General features: G+C 39.9%; 1 non-coding gene across 1 annotated transcript; it reads right to left on the bottom strand.

Moving 5' to 3' along the window:
- Positions 1-20,501: 20,501 nt before the first annotated feature.
- On the bottom strand, positions 20,502-20,608 carry LOC148581097 (small nucleolar RNA R71). Its single transcript, XR_015899617.1, has one exon. It is a non-coding gene; the product is annotated as a small nucleolar RNA R71 (small nucleolar RNA).
- Positions 20,609-21,553: the final 945 nt, after the last annotated feature.

Genomic DNA, 21,553 nt, shown 5'->3' with positions numbered 1-21,553 from the left:
CACTTGCTCATTAGTTACTTCACCAGAGGTCTTTGTGCGAAAGATAGAAGATTGCTCACCACTTCTAGTGGCGGTTCCCTTTCAAAAAACAAGACGGAGGGAGAAGCTTGGAAATTGATAAATGATGTTGTCGAGGCTACACAACATGTAAGGGTGAGAATTAATCCTCTCAAGGGTATGGTAGAACCATCCCCTTCCGAAGCAAGCTTAACCAATGCGCTTGGAGACATGACTACTATCCTCACACAAATACAAAAAGATCAAAAGGAATACTACTCCATCCAAGCCATCCAAGCCCCACCTCAAGTTGCTCAACTTGAAGGCCCTCCTAGAATTTGTGGTTTGTGCTCTAGCACCACACATTACACCGATCAATGCCATCAAATTCAAGAGGAGCATGCCCTTGTCGTGGCCAATGTGAACTATAACAACCGTCTGCCCTATCCTTCTCAAGGCCAAAACAACTACTCTCATGGTAATAATCAAAATCAAGGGTGGAGGGATAATGCACAAGGGAGCAATCAAAACCAAAGATGGAACAACTCTTCTTCTCATTACAACAACAACCAATCTTCATCTCAATACCACCACAACAACAACAACAACCAAGCCAACCAAAATCACCACAACCAAAACCAAAATAACTACACCAAATGCCAAGTACCACACCATAGACAACAATCCAACCAATCCTCTTCATCTTCCACCAATCAATTTGATGAGCTTAGAACTGCTATGGAGAAACGGGACGAGAGCTACAAGGCTCAATTCGATACCATGGGCGCTCAATTGGCCAATCTCACCGACATGATTTCGAAGATGTCCGTGTCCTCCTCCAACAACACCAACCAACCCTCAAGCTCTTCTAGCCTTCCTTCCCAACCCCAACCAAACCCCAAGGGTGGTCTCAACACCATCACTCTACGGTCGGGGACTACATTGGAGGAGATACCTCGTAGGGTCATAGAAGACATTCATGAGGAAGAAGTGGTTGTTGAAGCTCCACATGAAGAGGAGGAGGTAGACAAAAGGCAAGATGAAGAAGGAGTAAGCCTTAAGGAACCCAAGAGGAAAGCTATAGTGGATGAGTCCATTCCTATCCCATTCCCTTCCTTGGTGAAGAAAGCAAAGAAGACCCCGGAATTTGATCTGAACATGCTTCAAGTGTTCAAGAAGGTTGAGGTAACCATACCGCTTCTTGATGCTATAAAACAAATTCCGAAGTATGCAAAATTTCTGAAAGACTTGTGTACACACAAGGATAGGATAGGAGAGTTGGAGACATTATGCTTGGGTAGTTCAATTTCTTCCTTGATGGAACAAATTTCAAAGAAATATGGTGACTCTGGACCCTGTTTGATGTCTTGTTGTATTGGTGGGCGCACTTTTCATGACTGTATGTGTGATCTAGGAGCTTGCGTAAGCATCATGCCACTATCCATTTTTGTGCGGTTGAATTTAGCTCCATTAAAGAAGTCAGTGGCGAAGTTTGCCTTAACCGATAAGAGTGTGATCACTGTGATGGGAATAGCAGAAGATGTACTTGTGGCAATCAAGGACTTGTTCTTTCCGGTTTACTTTTACATCCTTGAAATGCCTCCAACAAAAAATAGAAGCTCATCCTCCGTTCTACTTGGTAGACTGATGCACGGAAACTTGTCTCTCAACAATTTTCCTTTCGGCAAGTATACCGAATTGTCGTCAAGTAAAAACTCACAATAGAGTGAGGTCGAATCCCACAGGGATTGATTGGTCAAGAAACTTTTAATTAGAGGAATGTTCTAGTTGAACTAAGCAGAATTGGATTTGAGATTTGCTAAAAATTAAATGGCAGGAAAGTAAATAGCAGAAAACGTAAATGCTAGAAATAAAGAGATGAATGTGAATAGCGGAAAGTAAATTGTAGAATCTTAAATGGGAATGGGGAAGATGCTCATAAAAGTAGATTGCAGAATTTAAAGAGAATGGGTAAGATCAGAAATGGGAAATTCATTGGGCTTAGGAGATGTTGCATTCTCCGGATCAAGTTCATTTTCATCTCTTCCTCAATCAATGCATTCATTGATCTCCTTGGTAATCTTAAGTGATCGAATTCCAATTTCTTGGTAATTCAATCTCTCAAATCTTGATCAATAGCCAATTTCTTGGTCAATTGCTCATGAGAAGAGATGAAGTATGGTCACTGATTATACCACATGTATTTCCAAATCAAAATGTTGGTAGGATTATATGTCACTATATCCATCCAAATCCCAATTTGGTCCAACATGAGAAAGCATTTCTAGCATGATCTCTTCATTCCTCTTCCAAAGTTCTGAAGAGATCCAAGCATGAATAGCTTCTTGTCCAAGATAACTACCCAATTGAATGAATATTGAAAGCTTTCTAGTAAAATCAAGAGAAAAGATAGAAGAAGAATAATGAAAACTAATATTGATCCATCAAATTACAACAGAGCTCCCTAACCCAATGAAAGGGATTTAGTTGTTCATAGCTCTGGAAATGGAAAACAAAGATAGAAAATACATTATGAAAAGTAAACTAGAAGCGCAGAGAAAGTAAAATTATACAGAGAGTAGTTCTCAAATTTCCCAAAAAACCCCTTTTGATTCAAAACTACCCCTATATATACTACTCTTCTGATATTCTAGTTGGTTCTTCAAATCTTGGATATGGGCCTTTGGATCTTGAGTTTGAAGCAGTTATCCTCTTCAGTGGGCTTAGCTTTACTTGCAGAGAGAAAGTGTGAAGTAGGCAGGGACTTTTAGCTTAGGACGTTAGTGGCGTTAACGTTAAGTGAAAGTGTGGGTTCGAGAACGTTAGTGGCAGCCACCTTTTTCACTAACGTTCCTAACCCAAGGATGATCCACGTTAACTTCAACATTAGTGGTACCAACGTGACCACTAACGTTGCCTCTTGGTCCTTCGCACACGTTATTGGGACTTACCTTTTCCAATAACGTTGAGAATCCTCCCTTCCCCCTACGTTAGAGTTCACGTTAGTATGGCTAACGTGACCTTTAACGTAGGCTTGCCAAATCTTCGAAAATGTTAGTGACACTTACCTTTGTCACTAACGTTTCAAAACACCCCTACTTTCCACATTAGAGTTCACGTTAACTAGGTTAACGTGGCTTCTAACGTGGTGGTGATAGCCATCTCCAACGTTAGTGACAAAGGTGAGTGTCACTAACGTTGGCTCATCATTCTTTCATCCACGTTAGCTTCCACGTTAACTAAGTTAACCTGGGAGTTAACGTTGCTCATAGTGGCTCATTTCAACGTTAGTGACAACGGTGAGTGTCACTAACGTTGGCGATTCTTGCTCCCTCCACGTTAGCTTCCACGTTAACTAAGTTAACGTGGCAACTAACGTGGCTCAAAGTGGCTTAGTCCAACGTTAGTGACAAAGGTGAGTGTCACTAACATTGGCCATTCTTTTGCTTCCCCACATTAGAGTCCACGTTAACTGAGTTAACGTGGCTCTTAACGTGGCCAATATGAGCTTTGTCCAACGTTAATGACAAAGGTGAGTGTCACTAACGTTGGCTTTATTTTCTTCTTCCACGTTAGAGTTCAACGTTAACTTAGTTAACGTGACTCTTAACGTGGGCTATGATGGCTTCGAGGACGTTATTGGCGATTACTTTTCTCATTAACGTTGCAAGCTAGCTCCCATCCCACGTTAGTGGTTACGTTAGTTAGACTAACGTGGTTGCTAACGTGGTTCTTCCTTGCTTCCTTTGTCCTGAAATCAAGCAATAGAGTGCATCAAAGTTCTAATCCAAATCATGAGAGATGCATTATCCAATTTGTCATTCAATTTTTGCATAATTCTCATGAAATCATGTAAAGTGCACAATGTTTGCTTGAATCAAGATGTAAGTGAAATTCTACCCAAAACTTGCTTATTTCCTAAGAAAATGCATGAAACTACCCTAAAACAGTAAAGAAAAGGTCAGTGAAACTGGCCAAAATGCCCTCGCATCACAGACCCTTCCTCAAGACCTCTAAATTCAAGTTAGATGCCTTCACCGGCACATATTCCTTTGAGGTTGGAGACAAGACTATCAAGTTTAATTTGGAAGAAGCCATGAAGCATCCTCCCGAAGAGCATTCCATTCTCCGATGTGATGTAATCGATGAAGTGGTAGCAGAAGTGCGAGAAGAGGACCACAACAAGCTATGCTACCCTATTGATGAAGAGACGGATGACCAAGAGGGTGAACATGAGAAAGTTGTTGATAATGAACTCCATGAGCTTGATGAAAAGGAACCCCAACTTAAGGCAAAGAATGAATTGAAGCCTCTTCCATCTCACTTGAAGTATGCTTTCTTAGAGGACAATCAAAAGTTTCCAGTCATTATTGCTAGTGAGATTTCTAGTGAGGAAGAAGAAAAGCTCCTAGATGTTCTAAGAAGGTACAAGAAGGCAATTGGTTGGAGCCTAGCTGATATTGTGGGGATTGACCCTCGCAAGTGCATGCATCGTATATTTCTCCAAGAGGGAGCTAGTCCGGTTAGGCAACTGATAAACCCATATTTCATGATATATTTTGTGCTCAATTTAAGTGATTTATTCAATCCTTCACCCACTTATTCATGTGAAATTGCATGGTTTTACTTTTCCTTCTTTATTATGTGATATATGTGAAAAACACGTTTCCTATGCTTTAAAAATAATTATTTTAATTACCTTTTATTACCATTTGATGCCGTGATTTGTGTGTTGAGTATTTTCAGATCTCCTAAGGCCGGAATGATTTAAAGGATAGAAAGAAAACATACAAAAATGGAAGGAAAGCACAAAATGGAGTTTTTGAAGAAACTGGCAGCGACGCGAACGCATGGATGACGCAGCTGCGTGCCTAGCGCGAAAAGGCAGTGACGCGAACGCATGACTGATGCGGACGCGCGCCTTGAGCAGAACGCAGATGACGCGTACGCGTGACCGAAGCGAACGCGTGATAAGGAAAACTCCCAGATGACGCGACCGCATGACCCACGCGGACGCGTGACAGACGCCACGCACCAGAAACTGCAGAAAATGCTCCCAGCGATTTCTGAAACCCTTTTTGGCCTAGATCCAAGTACAGAAAGCACAGATTAGAGGTTATAAAGTGGGAGAATGCATCCATTCATGAGGAGGCTTCAATTATTCACTTTTCATAATTTAGATGTAGTTTTTAGAGAGAGAGGTTCTCTCCTCTCTCTTAGGATTTAGGATTTTTAGGATTCCTATTAGTTTAGTTCAATTTATCTTCAGTCACAGGTTCAATGTTCCTTTAATTTATGTTCTCTTCTACTTTTATTTATTCTATTGCTTTATTTGTATTTGACTTATGTTGCCAAATTGGCTTATGACCCTTTTCATGTTAAATTTGAATATTCTGTTTAGTGCAATTTGAGGTATTTCGAAATTATGATTGCTTTCCTTTATTTATATAAATAATTTAGATTTTTCTCTTTTGGCTTTGATTGATTAATTGGTAACTCTTGAGTTGTCAAACTTATCGTGATTGATAATTTTTATCTTTGCTGATTGATTTAAATTCCTATAACTCTAGTCTTTCCTTAGGAGTTAACTAGGATTTTAGGTGCTAAATTGATTTATCCACTTGACTTACCTTCATAGTTAGAGGTTGACTTAATGGGGAGAAAAATATAATTCTCATCACCATTGATAAGGATAACTAGGATAGGACTTCTAATTTTCATACCTTTCCAAGAGTTTATTTTACAGTTATTTATTTATTTTACTTGTTATTTAAATTACTTGTTCCTTACTTTCAAAACCCCCAATTTACAAAACTCATAACTAATAATAAGAACACCTCCCTGCAGTTCCTTGAGAAGACGACCTGAGGTTTAAATACTTCGGTTATCAATTTTAAAGGGGTTTGTTACTTGTGACAACCAAAACATTTCTACGAAAGGATTTTCTGTTGGTTTAGAAGCTATACTTACAACGCGATCATATTTTTATATTTCTTTACCGATAGAAAAACCAAACGTCAGCAACCACAAAGGAGGCTCAACCTGACCATCCTTGACGTAGTAAAGAAGGAGGTCACTAGGCTACTTGATGCGGGTATCATATACCCAATCTCTGACAGTGAATGGGTGAGCCCAGTCCAGGTTGTTCCCAAGAAATCGGGCATCACTGTGGTTAAAAAGGATGATGGTGAAGTGGTCAACAAGAGAGTACAAAATACGTGGCGAGTGTGCATCAATTATAGGAGGTTGAACGCCACTACAAGAAAGGACCACTACCCTTTACCCTTTATCGATCAGATGTTGGACCGTTTGGCGGGTAAATCCTATTATTGCTTTCTTAATGGATTCACTGGTTACTTCCAGATTCATATTGCTCCTGAAGATCATGAAAAGACAACATTTACTTGACCTTTTTGCACCTTTGCCTACAAGAGGATGCCATTTGGACTATGTAATGCACCTGCTACTTTTCAGCGGTGTATGACCAGTGTCTTTTCCGATCTAATAGAGAATTGTCTGGAAGTCTTTATGGATGACTTCAGTGTTTATGGAACTTCATTTGATTGTTTCTTAGAGAACTTGGCCAAAGTCTTAGCTAGATGTGTTGACACCAACCATGTCTTGAATTTTGAAAAATGTCACTTTATGGTAAGACATGGTATAGTGTTAGGACATGTGGTATCTAGTGAAGGCATTTCTGTAGACCCGGCCAAGGTCGATGTTATCACCACTTTACCTCACCCCTCATCTGTGAGGGAAGTCCGCTCGTTTTTGGGACATGCAGGATTTTACAGGCACTTTATCAAAGATTTCAGCAAAATTGCTTTGCCATTGTCACACCTACTCCAAAAAGATGTGGATTTTGAGTTTGATAGTGCATGTGTGAAAGCGTTTGAAGAGCTAAGGAGAGTTCTTACCACAGCACCGGTTGTGTGAGGCCCCAATTGGACGTTGCCATTCGAGATAATGTGTGATGCGTCAAACCATGTTGTAGGTGCCGCGCTTGCACAGCGCGATGGTAAACTCCCTTATGTCATTGCTTACTCTTCTAAAACACTGGATGCAGCACAATCCAACTATACCACTACAGAAAAGGAACTCTTAGCTATTGTTCATGCTTTAGATAAATTCAGATCTTATTTGCTAGGCTCCGAGATAATGGTATACACGGATCATGCAGCTTTAAAGTACTTATTGACAAAGAATGAGTCAAAGCCTAGACTAATACGTTGGATCTTGCTTTTGCAAGAATTCGACATTGAGATTAGGGACCGGAGTGGGTCTCAAAACCTGGTTGCGGATCATTTAAGCCACCTGGAGAATTTAAAATTTGACCCATTTCCGATCAATGACTCATTCCCATTGGATAGTTTGCATGCTGTGTCGGATAGCTTTCCTTGGTTTGCCCCAATGGCGAACTACTTGGTTACGAAAATCTTCCCTCCCAACTTTTCTAAAAACCAAAGGGACAAGTTGAGAAGTGACTCCAAATACTATATTTGGGATGACCCTCACTTGTGGAAGAGAGGCGTAGACCAAGTAATTCGATAATGTGTGCCAGAATCTAAAATTCAACCTATTCTTGAAACTTTCCATTCATCCGAATGTGGTGACCACTTTGGCCCACAAAGGACAGCTAAAAAGGTGTTGGATTGTAGATTCTGGTGGCCAACCTTATTCAAGGATGCTAACCAGTTCTGTGTGTCTTGCCATCAGTGTCAGAAGTCGGAAAACATGTCCCAAAGGGATGAGATGCCTCAGCAACCTATGTTGTTCTATGAGATATTTGATGTATGGGGCATTGACTTTATGGGACCGTTTCCCAACTCAAGTGGGTATCTATATATTCTATTAGCGGTTGACTACGTGTCAAAGTGGGTAGAAGCAATACCTACCCGCCTTGACGACGCCAATACCGTTGTTTCTTTTATTAGAAATCACATTGTATGCCGTTATGGGTCGCCATGAGCAATCGTGAGCGACCAAGGATCCCACTTTTGTAACAGGAAAGTAGAGGCACTGCTCAAGCGCTATGGAGTATTGCATAAGGTTGCCACTGCTTATCATCCGCAAACCAATGGACAAGCGAAAGTGTCCAACCGAGAGATCAAGAGAATATTGGAGAAAGTGGTCGATCCATAAAGGAAGGATTGGAGCTTCCGATTAGGAGATGCACTATGGGCGTATAGGACGGCCTACAAGACTCCGTTAGGGATGAGTCCCTTCCGGATTGTCTATGGTAAGGCACGCCTCCTTCCGGTGGAAATCGAGCATAAAGCCTATTGGGTGGTAAAGCAGTGCAACATGGATCCAACCAAGGCGGGAGTAGCCAGGAAATTACAGCTAGAGGAGCTCGAGTGTTTGAGGAGCGAAGCATATGAGAATGCCCGGATTTACAAGGAAAAGACTAATGCATTTCATGATCATCACATCCGGAAGAAGGATTTTCAAGAAGGTGATGAGGCTCTCCTCTACAACTCGAGGCTTAGATTCATGCCAGGCAAGCTCCGTTCTAGATGGGAAGGACCCTTCAAGGTGAAGGATATAAGGCCCTATGGAGTGGTGGAATTGTTTGATCCTAAAAGTGAAGCAACTTTCAAGGTAAATGGACACAGAGTGAAGAAATACCATGGCTACAAGCTCCCAAAAGAGCTAGAGGTGTTCCTGCTAACGGATGCACCTAGAGGAAGAGAAGCTTAAGTGACGGAGCGTCCAACTTAAGGACGTTAAAGAAAAGTGCTTGGTGGGAGGCACCCCACCGTGGTAAGATCTTCTTTGTGTATACCATCTTGTTTTTAACTTTAAATTCTTGTGAATTATGTGACTTCTTGATGTTGTTGATTGCATAGGATTGCTAGTTTTGTTGATCTTGTTGGATAATTAGGATGTTCATATAGATTTCCTCATTTTAGTATGGATAAATTGTTTAGGTGAAGAGAATGCTATGTTTTGAATAAGTGCATGAATTTGAGTGTGTTCTCTTGACTACTAGCTTAAACACCTGCCAAGAATGTGTTAGAATAGCCTTTTCTATGTATATATAAACAAAAAAGAGCAAGGAAAACGGGCATCCATGCGCAAGCGCCCTGTGCGCGCGCATGCCGGTGGTGCATTTCATACTCCTGGGCCAAAAACCCGAAAGTCATGCCCACTTTGACCATCGACACGCAAGCGCACCGTGTGCATGCGTGCCGATGGCGCTATAAGAACTCCTTGGTACAAAAACCAGAGAGTTGTGCCATACTTGTGCCTAACCTGTGCCCGCACCGACGCATCCGTGCACTGCACGCGTCCGCGCCGGTCACGAGTCCCCTCAGGCACGCGTCCGCGCACTGTGTGCGCCTGCATTTGTGCTGCATGGCAACTCTGGTACAAATTACCCGAGACATAGGCCAACTTTGTGCCAATCCTGTGCCAGTGGCACAGCTATATTCACGTGTCAGCGCCCTTGACGCACACGCGTCCCTCACTCCACCTTCACCGACACGCCAGTGCACCGTGCGTCGGTCGAGCGAACCAGTTTTAAAGCTGCGCACCCTGCTTCTACCCCTCTCCCACCTTCTTTCTTATTTCTTTCTTCTCCCTTCTCCATCACCTCTCTTCTCTTCTTCTTCTTTCACAATCCACCACCACCGTTTCCGGTTACTTACCGGCAACCACCACCACTTCGGGTGGCCCTACATCTCCTCTATCTCTTTCTCATCTTCACAAAAGAAAATTCTACCTTGTTCTTTTACACTTCTCAAGGTTCTACTTCTTCCATATCTCATCTATTACTGTCTTTGCATAATCTTTAGATTTTTTTTGTTGATTTACTCATTTCCTCTTTTAGTTACATGATTATAATACTTGCTTTTTGTTTGCTTACTTTTCCTTTTTCTTGTTTTTTCCATGGATGTTGAATTTGAGTTTTAATTTGCTTTGATAGATCTTCTTGTTGTCTCTCATTGTCTTTGTCATGTAAGTGATGTTATGTGATGATTGTTCTTTCATTTTGGGATTCAAATTGGTTGAGTATCTCATAATTGCTCATTGCTTGTTAATTGCACACCAAGTGTTCGAAGAAATGCACATATGCCATTTTGGTTTATTCCAGTCATGTATCTTCAATTTGGTGCTTCCTCCTTACTCACTTGCTCTCTTCTAAGTGCATTGAATCCACCTTGCTTATTACTTGCTAATTAGATACTCATTGAACATGAATTGCTCTTTGTTATGGATGCTTGAGATTATTCTTCTCATGCCATTTTTCATGCTTTACTTTCTCTTGCATCCCATGCCAAGTGTTGTGACCCATGTCTCTATGATTACTTTGTTGTAATATCTCTCTTGGGCACTATCTTTCACTTGCATATTTTTGTTGAGATGATTCTTTGGGTTTAATGCTTTCCTTTTTCCTTTCCTTTTCAGGATGGCCACCAAGAAAGGCAAGGAGAAAGCTTCAAGGAAACCAGCCGCAAAGAGGGCACCCCAAAGGTCAAACTCTAAGGCGCACTCTTCATTAGGAGCCAAACCGCTATCTAAGAAGGTGAAGGCACCCGCTCCTATTGATGAAAACGAGAAGAGCAAACTAGCAAGGGATTCTTCAAAGTTCACTAACCGCTTCTGTGAACTTGTGTTCTCCGCCATGGTTGAGAGGAACTATCATGCTGAGCATCTACTCGCTCCGCCGGACAAGGTTGCTCCTTGTATTCTACCCCGCATTGAACGATGGGAGTTTCTTCTGAGAAAACCACAAGAGGTCAACCTCTCGTGGGTGGTAGAATTCTACACTAACTACCATCTTCCCTCTCTTCAATCGGTATACGTGCGCCGGAAGCAAGTCTCAGTTTCAGAAGAGACCATTCAGCATGTGCTTAATGTCTTACTGGTACCAAGTGACATGGATGGCTACCAAGAGGTCTTAGGTCAGCGAGAAAAGTTTGGGTTTGATTGGGACTCGATCCTTCGAGTCATTGTTGAACCAGAGACATTTTGGACCCATGGTCAATTCAGGATGAGGCCCAAGTGCATTGACGCACGTTTCCTCACTGTAGAAGTGAGAGCTTGGGCCTAGATCCTATCCCACTATGTGCTACCTAGCACTCACAAGTCGTCCTTCACAGCGGATCTCGCTTTGCTTGTTTGGTGTATTCTCACGGAAAGACCGGTGAACATTCCACTTCTTGTCAAGCAAGCGATGGGACAAGTCCACGCCCGGGACAATTTGCCATTTCCAGCTTTGGTATCTGATTTAGTTGCTGCTGTGGGTGTTCCTTGGGAAGACATGGACACGAAGGCTATAATTCCGGCTAAGGGCGATGTGGTCCCAAGCGGAAAATACTTACATCTCCCTATGAACAACCCAAGCCTTAACATAGCCCTTCCATCTACTATTCCTTCTACCTCATCGTCACCACCACGGCAAAGATCCACACATCAAAGCATAGAAGATCTACACCGAAAGATTGATAGATATGAGCGGCGCAACCAACGCCGATACACTTATATCAAGAAGCTTCTGCGTTGTGTTACCCCTAGCATGGAGGAACCCGAAATATTCACATCCACCTCAAACCCAAGTGATGGGAGCTCTGATGGAGGGGATAGTGAAGGTTCCGGTCCTGACCGTCCTTTGCACATTGTTGGTAGCACGGAGGACCGTGCTAAATTCTAAGTGTGGGGAGGTCGTTCGACCGATCTCCATGGGTAACAATCTCTTCCTTTCAACACCCATGGATTTATCTTTTGCTTAGTAGTTAGTACATTGCATGTGTAGTTAATTTTGCTTGTAAATACCCCTTGCATGATAGTTAGTTCCTATAGAGTTACTTGGTCAAAATAATGACTTCTTTCCCAAGAAACTGTGTTTTGGGGTACCCTACAATTTTTGAAAAAAAATTTTGCGGCAAACTTGCTTCAAGAATGTATTCTTGAACATAGTGATTGAGCTAAGAACACAAGCATGTAAGTTTTGAGCCTATTGTGAGGTTATATCTTCTAACCACTATTTTCCATTCTTATGTGCATTGTTCTCTCTCTATGATTGTAATCCTTGCTTTGTCTGATTCTATATGTCCATTACTTTGTGTATGAATGCATTTACATGATTGAGGCCATCATTTCAATAGTCACTTTTCCCAAACAGCCTTAACCCTTTTTTCTACCATTGCTAACCAATTTTGAGCCCATGATAAACCCTTTTTGTTCTAAATAGATCACATCAACAACCCCAAGCGAAAAACAATGAATGTCCCTAGATTTGGATCCTTGATTAGCTTAGGTAAGTTAGGGTGTGTGTCATTCAAATGGGAGGGTGTACTTGGAAACTTGGGTAGATGTAAAGGTGTGTATTTGTAATTAAAATTGAAAATTATGGGATTTGGGAACATACTCATGTATTGAATGATTGAGCCATATGCATTGGAACTTTTGTACATGAAATCCTAAGAAAAAAGGGGACCAAAAAGAAAAAAAAATTTATGTGTATATATGAGAATGTAAAAAAAAAAAAAGAGAGAGAAATAGAAAAAAAAATATATATATATATAGAAGAAAAAAAAATAGAAAAAGAGAAAGCAATGAAAGGGGACAAAAATAACCCAAGACAAAGTAATAATAACAATGCATATGGGATGTGAATTGGAAGGAATGCATAAGTATGCAAAAAAGTGAAACCCATGGGTAGCTAGGTATTATATTATAGTTGTATAGGTTGTTCTATGTGTTTAGTGGGATCCTAAGTTAATCAAGGACTCAAATTTTAAGCTCACTTGACCATATACATCCTTATCTTCACCCTAGCCCCATTACAACCCATGAATAAGACCTCATAATACTTGTAAGCATGCATTAAGTAATTGTCGATTGTTAGATGAAAGACAAATCTTGGAAAGCATGATTAAGAGAGGATTGAGTGACGAACCCTATACACTCGAGCGAATAAAGCGGATACACTTCCGGTGAAAGTTCGATGCTCAACTCCTTGTTCCCGGCTTTCACAAGCGTTCATCTAGCAAGTTATATGCACTTTATGTTGATGTTCAATTTGGTAGGATTCATGAACTACATAGCATTTCACCCCGTATGCTCATATGTGTTCTTGGAGGATAGATTTACCCTTGACCAAGTAGATAGATGATTTTACATTAGTTGCATGCATTCATTTAGGAAATTTGCATTTCATAAACCCTTTCTTACCATGATCTTTGGTCTTTTTCTTTTAAGTATGAGGACATGCTTCATTTAAATGTGGGGAGATTTGATAAACCCAAATTTTGTGGTTTATATTGTGTAGAATTTGGGAGATTTTGTCAATATTTTCCACACTTATTCACAAGAAATGCATGGTTTTGTGTTCTCTTCCTAATATTGCTTTATGATGAAAAACATGCTTCTTTTGCCTTAAAATTGCTATATTTTGATTCCCTTCTATTACCATTCGATGCCGTGACATGTTTGTTGAGAGATTTTAGAATTTATAGGGCAAAGATGGCCTAGAAGAGAGAAAGAAAGCATGCACAAGAGGAGGGAACATGAAGATTTGGATTTTGGGAATTCCAGCATGGGCGCGCATGTGCACTTCACACGCACGCGTGGATGAGGATAGCTGGAAGCGGCGCGCAAGGATGGACACATCAGTGCAGATCAGAGAAATTCCACCGACGCGCGCGCGCACATGGCACGCACTCATGGATCACAAAAGCAATCGGCGTGCACGCACGCATGGCGCGCACGCGCGGAAAGCTGCACGTGACCTCATTAAAGAAAATCATGCCTGACAATTTCTGAGGCTCATCAGGCCCAAATTCAAGCTGTTTATGCATGGAAAAGACACAAGGATGCTAGGGAAAAAGGGGGGATCAATCATTTTACACTTAGACACAATTTTATCTAGTTTTTGGTTCTTTGTTCTTCTAGAAAGAGAAACTCTTGTTCCTCTCTATATCTAGCCTTAATTTGATCTTCCCTTGTTGAATTTTGAATTGGATCTTGTTAATTATTACTAGTTTTAATTGTTTAATTTGAATTCTCTAGTATAATTTTGTTTAGATCTTGTGTTAGTTTTATGTTTCCTTGTTGTTTGTCATTTTATACCCATTTCATGAATCTTGTAGATCTTGATTTGTTATTGTTGCATTGATGATTTCCATGATTAATTGTGTTGTTTGAGTGATTGTATGTTGATAATTATTAGTGGGTACTTGTTAGTTCCAATTTAATTGTAATTTGAATAGGTCTTTTATTAATACTTACCATGTGTTTGATGAAATGTTTCCTTTGATTATGGAGTAGTCCTTTTTACTCTTGGCCTAGACTAATGGAATTGGGTAAACTTGACTCATTGGGTCTAATAGATTTGATGATTTGGGAATCCTTAGTGGTCAATTTGATAGCCATTGACACTAGCCTACTACTAAGTTAATTAGTAGTTAGGTTGGACCTTATGGGTTGATGTTGGCCAAACCATTTAACATACTTCAAGTATAGAAGTAAACGTAATGAGTTTGGTTCCTCATAATTTTCAAGATATGGTTATTAGACAAGGATAGTGACCCCAATTCCCATGCTAAGCCAAGAGTTGCTTTTATCATTCGTATTTGAAAACCCAAAAATCTCAATTGTCTTGTCTTAGTTATAGTTACTTGTTTAGTTTAGAATAGAATTACATTGGATGTTATTTTATGAGTTTAGAATTATTTACATTTTGCTCTAATTGTTTGAATTAGTTTCTTGCATTCCAAGATTACTTGCTTGTTAAGATTCCTAGTTTAATTTCTTGCTCATGACTTACAACCCCAGATTTCTAACCAATGTTAAAGCACATGTTTGCCCATTCCTTGTGAGATGACCCGAGGTTTGAATACTTCAGTTACTTTTATTAGGGTTGAACTTGTGACAACCAATTTCCCTTCTAAATTTGATACTCGAGGATTGTTGTTGGGAAGAGCTATAGTTTTAGTTAAAGTCCTTAAGTTGGACATTTGGTGAGCTTCCTGTTAGGGTGGCTTGTGCTTAAACTCATCCAGGAATCTCCACCAATGTTTATAATTCCAATAGCCTCCGGGATCCCAAACTAGGCATGTAAAGCCCTTAAGAAGCTTCAAATTCTTAGGCTCCCAGGGTGACAAATGTCAGAGCAGATTCCAGGATCCCAAATCTTGCTTTTACACCCATTTTTGTCGGGATCGGTATTTTTCCAGCCGGGTGATAAGTAATTTGAATTCTCACTGCAGCTACCAAACAGCTTCCTAGACCCATTCAATTGAGCTTTACACCAACCTTTGTGTTTAAACTTAAGGCTTCCAACCATAATGAACCTTGCAGGACAATTCTTACCACTGACCATCTTCCTCTTACTCTTAATGCCACAAAGAGCTCTAAGTTGACCATCCGTCTCCAGTAGCCCATATTCAAGTGGAATTAGAAAGCTAAGGGATATGAATTTTACCCACTTGAATGTTGTGAAGGATGATGGCAACTTAGGGGGAGGTATTGTTAACGAATTTGCAAGCTCCACTCCCTTGTGCTCTTCTCTGAAAACTTCCACCTCTTTGCAAGCTTCTTTAATTTCAACCTCTTCCTCTTGGTAGCTTTCTTCCAATTCAATCTCCTCTTCATTGCTTTCCAAGGGCATGGGAGGTTGTGCTTCTTCTTCTTGAATCTCCATCTCTTGATCGACCTCTTCCAAGTCCTTAACCATGATATGCCCTGGAGGTTGTACACCCTCCTTAACATCAAATGCAACCATCTTGGAAGGAGGTTCTATGTCTTGACTTTCTCATGGAGGTTCAACATCTCGCAAGTCTTCAACCACTTTTTCCTCTTTAATAATTCCTGCCTTGTCCAGTAGTTTTAATATAAAATCGTACTCATCCTTGATGATTTTCTTTCCATGACAACTCCTTTCAACTATTCTTTCATCTTCAAGGGTCTTTCCTATCTCCACATTTGGGGCCTCCTCTTGCTCTAAGACAAAATCAGACTCCTCCTTGATGTCTTCCTTTACTAATTCTTCAACCACTCCTTCGACTTCAAGGGTCTTTACTACCTTCACCTTTAGTGCCTCCTCTAGCTCCTTATGAAGTATGGATTCGCGAAGATGATTCCTTCTTTCTTATTCCGTATCAATAGCATAATTGGAATCATCGTGTTCTTGGATTGATGGATGTCGGCGCTCTCCCATGGAGGGTGGTGATGGGATGAAAAGAACATTATGTGGTTGAAAAGGAAGTGCACTAGAGCTTGAGGGTTGGTTCATACGGGATATAAGATTTTGAAGTGTAGAGGTGAGACCAATGATGTTAGAGATGAGTGTATTGTTATCCAATAGAGGTTGGGGTGGATCTATGTATGGCTCATTCGGTTCATAGGGTGGTTGGTATGGTGGATGTGGGTTAGGATCATATGGAGGTGTTTGGTGGTAAGGGGCTTGTGAGTATGGTGGTCCAGAGTTATTTTGAGGAGAGGGTTCATAGGCATATGGTGGTGGTTGTTGATAGTCCATTAGAGGTGGTTGTTGCCATGAGGGTTGATCAAATCCTTGTGGCTCCTCCCATCTTTGATTGTTCCAACCTTGATGCCTGTTCTCCTTATAATTTCCTCTTCCTGCAACATAATTGTAACCAGACTCATAGCCAAAGGGGTGAGAATTCATAGTAGCAAATAAAAATTAAAAACGAAAATAAAAATAAATTTTAAATTAAAAGGTTATTTAAATTTTGAATTTGAAAATTAAATTTTGAAGTTTGAAATTTGAAATTTTTGAAATTTGAATTTTGAAATTTGAATTTTAAATTTTTGAAATTTGAGTTTTGAAATTTGAGATTTGAAATTTGAAAAATTTTTAAAATTGAATTTTGAAAATTTTTAAATTTGAATTTTGAAATTTGATTTTTAAATTTTGAATTTTTGAATTTAATAAGGAAAGAGAAAAACAATAAAATGACACCAAACTTAAAATTTTTAGATCAAAACGAAGAAAACAACTAAGAACAGCTCGAAGATCAAGATGAACACCAAGAACAAATTTTTTGAAAAATTTTTAATAACTAAATAAAAACCAATAACCTCTTAATTTACAAAAAAGCAAAAATAAAAACAAAAATAAAAAAAATAAACAAGCAAAAAGCACATATTTACAATAACCAATAATAAGGCACACATTTGCAATTCCCCGACAACGGTGCCATTTTGACGTTAGGATATTTGCCAGTAAAAAATTTTATAAAAACAGTCGCGTTGTAGGTATAGTTTCTAAACCAACAGAAATTCCTTCGTACAAACGTTTTGGTTGTCACAAGTAACAAACCCCTTTAAAATTGATAACCGAGTATTTAAACCTCGGGTCGTCTTCTCAAGGAATTGCAGGGAGGTGTTCTTATTATTGGTTATGAGTCTTGTAAATTGGAGGTTTTGGAAAGAAGGAGCAAGTAATGTAAGATAACAAGTCGTTAAAATAATAAATAACAAAGATCTTGGCAAGGTATAAGAACTGGAAGTCCTATCCTGGATATCCTTATCAATTGTGATGAGAATTGGATTCTTCTCCCACTTTGTTAACCTCTAACTATGAAGGTAAGTTAAGTGGATGAATTAATTTTTATTCCTCAGATCCTAGTCTTTCCTTGAGAAAAGTTAGAGTTATTGGAACTCGAATTAATTCTTGAAGAATTCCAATTTTCAATCAACAATGAGTTTGATAACTCAAGAGTCACCAATTATTTATCCAAAGCCAAAAGGGAAAATATCTAAATTAAATTAAAAGCATTCATATAAATAAAGCAAAGCAAAATTAAATCTGAAAATACCTCGAATTGTATTCACAAAAGAAATTAAATCTAACATGGATATTCATAAATTAAATTGGAAAAATAAATAAAAGGAACATTGAACCTGTGATCGCAAAAGATGAAATAATCATAAAGTGAAAAGAATCCTAATTCTAAATCCTAAGAGAGAGGAGAGAACCTCTCTCTCTAAAAACTACATCTAAAACTAAAATTGTGAATTATGAGAGCTTGTTCATGTATGGATGCATTCCCCCATTTTATAGCCTCTAATCTGTGTTTTCTGGGCCGCAAACTGGGTCAAAATCAGGCCCAAAATTGCCCCCGGCGATTCTGCAGATTATGCAGATCGCGCATGTCACGCGAACGCGTCATTCAGGCGGACGCGTCATTCGGCGTTTCGCTTTGCCACGCGAGCGCGTCATCCACGCTTCCGCGTCACTTGTGCAATTTCCAATTCGCGCGGCCGCATCATTCATGCGGCTGCATCATTGCGATTTCCTCTCTTCCGCGCGGTCGCGTCATCCATGCGGCCGCGTCGCTTCTCGCTGGTCATCTCCTCAATTTCTTGTGTTCCTTCCATTTTTGCAAGCTTCCTTTCCAATCTCTAACTCATTCATGCCTTATAAAGCCTGAAACACTTAACACACATATCACGGCATCGAATAGAATAAAGGAGAAATAAAATACATAATTAAAAGTCTCTAGGAAGCAAGTTTTCAATCATGCCATATCTTTAGGAAGGAATTATAAATGCATGCTTATTTAATGAATAAGTGGGTAAAGATCATGATAAAACCACATAACTAAACACAATATAAACCATAAAATAGTGGTTTATCAGCGATACTTGCAACGGGATTTTATTGAGAAATTCTATACCGACATAGTCCACGAAAGCGATCAACTGCACAAAGACGCGTGCGTGTGGATAACGCGTACGCGTGACACGCCAAAACGACCAGCGACGCGTACGCGTGACCTGCTCGATCTGCAGAAATAACAGAAAACACTGGAAGCAATTTCGGGCCAAGTTTTGACCCAGTTTTCGGTCCAGAAACACAGACTAGAACCAGGGAACCTGCAGAGACTCAACACACATTCTCTTTAGGATAGTTTTAGGTTTTTAGATCTGAATCTAGAGAGGAAAATTACTCTTCCTCTAGGTTTTCTTTACATTCATAGTTTTATAGTTTATTGCTTTTGCTTTGGATATTGAAGAGTCATCACCTCCGTTGAAGATACTATTCTAGTTTGTTTCCTTACTCTTTTATTTATTCTATATTCTTAATTCTTTGTTAGAGTTACTATTGGATTATTTTCATGGATTGTTAATGCAAAGGATTACTTTTATTTTTAATTAAATTGTAGTTATTGTCTATCATGCCTTTTTTTATTCCCTTTTTAATTCTATGCAAGTAATTCTCATGTCAATGGAGTAGATTTCCAACTTGACATGGGGGTTGATTAAAAGGAGACACTTGAGTTGGAATGCTCAAGTAGTGATTAGTTAAATTGGAAGTTGTTGGCTAATTCTGTATTTACTAATGCTAGACCTTCCCAAGGGAGAGGACTAGGATTTGCGAATAAGAGTTAGCTCAATCACTTGACTTTCCTTTATTTAGTAAGGGTTAACTAAGTGAAAACAACAACCTCTTTATACTACACTTGAGAAAATTCCAACAAGGATAGAACTTCCGATTAATCATTCCCCCAGTCAAGGTTTTTTATTTAGAATATTATAAATCTCTTTTAATTTTCATTGCTTTAATTTACAATTATTTATTTGCCCATTGCCCAAACTCAAAATTACCCAGAAACTCCTGATTAATAACTTAGCACCTTTTTTAGCAACTCGTTGGGAGATGACCTGGGACTCATACTCCAAGTATTTTTATTCTAAATTTTTGTGAGAATCTTTCTAAAATTGATGAGGTGGATTTTTGTTGGTTAAGGACTATACTTGCAATGCTGTTCTTATATTATAATCTCTTAATTGGCCGACTTCTGCCACACATCAATTTTTGGCGCCATTGCCGGGAAGTTGCAATTGTGTGCTAAATTATTAATTAGTGTACATATTTTTATTTTATTTGCATATTTTATTTTATTTTATTACCATGAGCTGTATGTTTCTTTCATTGAATGACGCGTTCACTGCTTGATCCGAGCTTAGCTGCATTTGATCCTGAAATTGAAAGAACTCTTTCACGTATTAGGCGAGCTTAGCGTCGGTTAGCCTCTGAGGGTGGTGAAGTGATTGTTATCGATTCACCAGTCTCATCTGAGGGTGAATCTGAACCGCCATTTGAGGAAAAAACAAGCTCCTTTACTACTGATTTAGTTGATTTATGTGCATATAACATGGCAGCACCTAGGAGGATTACTCTCCAGGAAGCTGGAGCCCTAGATTTTACATTGCAACCGTATCAAGTACATCATCCAACTCTGGCTGCAGATTTTGAACTAAAGACTGCACTAATCAACTTGATGCCCAAGTTTCATAGCTTACCTGCTTAGGAGCCCATCAAGCACCTCAGGGATTTCCAGACAGCCTATTCTACTATTAGGCATCATGGTGCAAATGAAACTTCTATTCTGTTAACCACTTTCCCGTTTTCTCTTGAGGGAAAGGCGAGGCAGTGGTACTACTCCCAACCTGAAGCAACTGTCACCAACTGGGATACGCTCAGGAAAGAATTCTTGAAAAAATATTTTCCAGCTAAAGTTACAGATAGATTGAGAAAAGAGATTTCCTGCATCATTCAGGGTGAATCAGAAACTCTCTATGAGTCTTGGGAGCACTTCAAGAATCTTCTGGACATATGCCCCCACCATATGATTGACAAGTTGGTATTGGTCAGCTACTTCACTCAAGGCATGAAGCCTCGGAATAAAACTACACTAGATGGTGCTAGTAATGGTTCTCTAAAAAAGTACAAGACCGCAGATGAAGCATGGCAACTGATCAGCGACTTAGCTGAGTCCACTAGAAATCATAGGCATAGGAACAGCCACTCAAAGACTATTGCAGAGGTTTTCTCTAGCAGTGAGACTACTGCCGTTACACAAGCTATATTGAAATGACCAACCTACTGAAGCAGATACAGCTGAATCAACAACAACAACAGTCTCCCCCACCACAACAAAGCCAACAGCTGGTCCCCCAAAAAGTATGCGGAATATGTGCTGATTATAGTCATTATACTGATGAGTGCTCGCAGCTCCAACAACAGGACAACACCGTGGCAGCTACTCAGAACTTCTATGACCGCCCGAATCAAGGATACAATCAACAAGGCGGGAACTACAACCAACGTGGGAACTATAACCAAGGGTGGCATGACAATTCTAACCAAGGTTGGAGAGATGATTCCAACCATGGTTGGAGGGACAACTATAACAGAGGAGGCAGAGACAACAATAGAAATCAGAGGTGGAATAACAACAACAGACAGCAGAATCAGAACCAGTCTTACAGAGCACCTCACCTTAGGCAGTCCCAAGAACCCCAGCATAACCAACAACAGGCTCCTCAGATCACTTATCCCCGTTCCTCATCAAATGACGAGATGCTTTATTCTCTTGCACAAGGACAACAAGACTTGCAGAGTACACTGAACTCTACTCTAAATGGTCTGAATGCCACTTTACAAGCTCTCGTCTCCCGGATAAATTCATTACCTGCTTCCACCAACCAGCCTTCAAGCTCCAGTGGAATTCTTTCTCAACCCTTACCCAATCCCAAGGGTGGCATGAATGCCATTACTTTACTGTAAGAGAGGACC

The sequence above is a fragment of the Arachis ipaensis genome, chromosome B10 (assembly GCF_059453495.1).
Source record: "Arachis ipaensis isolate K30076 ecotype BB chromosome B10, ASM5945349v1, whole genome shotgun sequence".
Lineage (NCBI taxonomy): Eukaryota > Viridiplantae > Streptophyta > Magnoliopsida > Fabales > Fabaceae > Arachis > Arachis ipaensis.
This window is presented reverse-complemented; position numbering and strand designations above follow the sequence as displayed.